Source organism: Catharus ustulatus, chromosome 6, assembly GCF_009819885.2.
Source record: "Catharus ustulatus isolate bCatUst1 chromosome 6, bCatUst1.pri.v2, whole genome shotgun sequence".
NCBI classification, from domain to species: Eukaryota; Metazoa; Chordata; class Aves; order Passeriformes; family Turdidae; genus Catharus; species Catharus ustulatus.
The window spans coordinates 18,802,196-18,804,257 of NC_046226.1; positions in this window are offsets into that span (position 1 = coordinate 18,802,196).

The window sequence follows — 2,062 nt, forward strand, 5'->3', positions numbered from 1 at the left end:
GGACCTTTCACTCAACTTGGGTGTCTTGTCTGGGGTTCTGGACAGGAGTGGATAGGACAGGTCTGAGCCAAGCACATCAGCAGTGTTGCCTTAGATACCAAGGAAAGACTTTAAATCAAGCAGATGCTGAAAGTTTAGGAGACCCTGGTGATGCATTTGGAAGTTTGAATCAGTCTCTGATTGAAAGGAGAAAGTGTTCATAGATACTGTGGTAGCCTGAATATGTGGTAAAGTGCTGGTGATGGGTTGCTCTTTCCTTCAAATATGTTCTCAAAACCTGGACAGCTGTGACATCACTGTCTGCTCTGATTAGGGAACAGACTAAGTTCGCCTTTTCCTGTCTAAATTTTTTTCTATTGAGTAAGTATTTTAGTGTGATTCGTTGTTCGTTGTTGTTTTTTTTTTGGTTTTGTTTTTTTTTTTTTTCCTGTGAGGGAGAAGATGTCCTGGAGTTCCCAGAGTATGGTCACTTTTGTAGATATTCAGTGTGCCTTCCATCTGGACTAGCCAACAAGACAGTTCAGCTACTTCTGGGGAAAAAAAGAATGACATACAATAGAGAGTTAGGATTGATTTTTTTTTTTTTCAAAGCCATAGTAGAGCGTAGATGATGTACAAAATGCATAAAATCAAAGAAAACTCAAAAGTATTTGTCAAGTAAATCCATTTTTTAGGATAGCTTTTTTTGTTTTTTTTAAAACTCAAATTTAATCCAACATGATACTATTCTTGTTAAGGCAGCCAGGCCTATGCAGAAAGATTTGTTGTCACCCAGGGGATTTCCCTGCCTTGTGTGAAGCTAAGCCCTCTCTTTACTGTTTTTTTTTTTTACCTGTCACTTGATATGGATTTAATTAGAAACTCGTCTCTGTTAGTTTCAACATCTTTCCACTTCCATGAATTTTATTCTGATTGTGTTCAATGATTTTGATGTACATTTTACTTCTGTACAGAAATATGCCAAGAGTCAAAACCCGGTATTTCTTCAGGTAACTCATCCTCTTGTGTAACATCTCTATTGATAATTTCTCTGAATGCTTTTGTGTTTTTCAGAGAATGCTTTGTGGACTTAAATGCCAATGATTTCCCAAAAAAATCACATCTCTGAACTTTATATATTCTTCAAAAATTTATTGTGGTTCCTGATACAAAAGACACCGCAAAAATAAAACCTGTTTAATAAATCCCTTTCACCAAAACTGTATGGCTTGGATTTGTGTAATTTTTCTTTAATGATATAAACAACACGAATCGTAATAAAACATGATAATTGTTATTATGGTTGAAATTCCAAAGTAAATTTGTGTGAAAGCATTCAGACTTTTTGTGGTCATAATTATTTACAGTTTTTCAGCATTAAATCAATCATATTGAGTTTTCTTACTGACATGCTCTGATTTTTCCATTTTACGTACACTCTTTATTCAGGATTAATTTTTAAGAGATAGTGTTTGATCCCATCACAAAATTTCTGAGGTGCTTTGTTTAAACAAGCAAGAAAGATAAAAAATCCTTTTAACTGATCTCAGAGAGATTTCCAGTACCTTTGTTTTGTGTATGTCTTGACACAGTGTGGCAAGTGTGTAATAAATCTGATGGTCAGGAAAATTTGTTTTACTGTCTGTTCTGCAATTCCTAATTAATCTGTGATGGGATTTCTTCACAAATGCACCACCAAATTGCTGTAGAAGTATTGTGTCTCTTCTGTGTGAGAGGTAAGCTGGTAAGAACATAGAGCTCATTCAGCCACGTGCATCTCTGGAGGTCAAAAGTGGCAAAATTAGAAATAAATCAGGTGTTTGCTTGTTGGAATTGTAAAGCTGTGCTCCTTTGAATCAATGAACTATTTTTCATAATATAATGTCAGGAGACCTTGCTTTGCTTAGATAAGGAAATAGATAAGCACTTTCATCTCCAGAATAATGAAGTTACCTGTCATGCCCACACTTGTGCTTCTTTAAATATTGATTATGTCTCCTTAAGTAATTTCAATTTAGGTATGTCCCTGTTCTTGGATTTATTGAAGGCAAGTTACTACACCACAGAACATGGAGGTCTAATG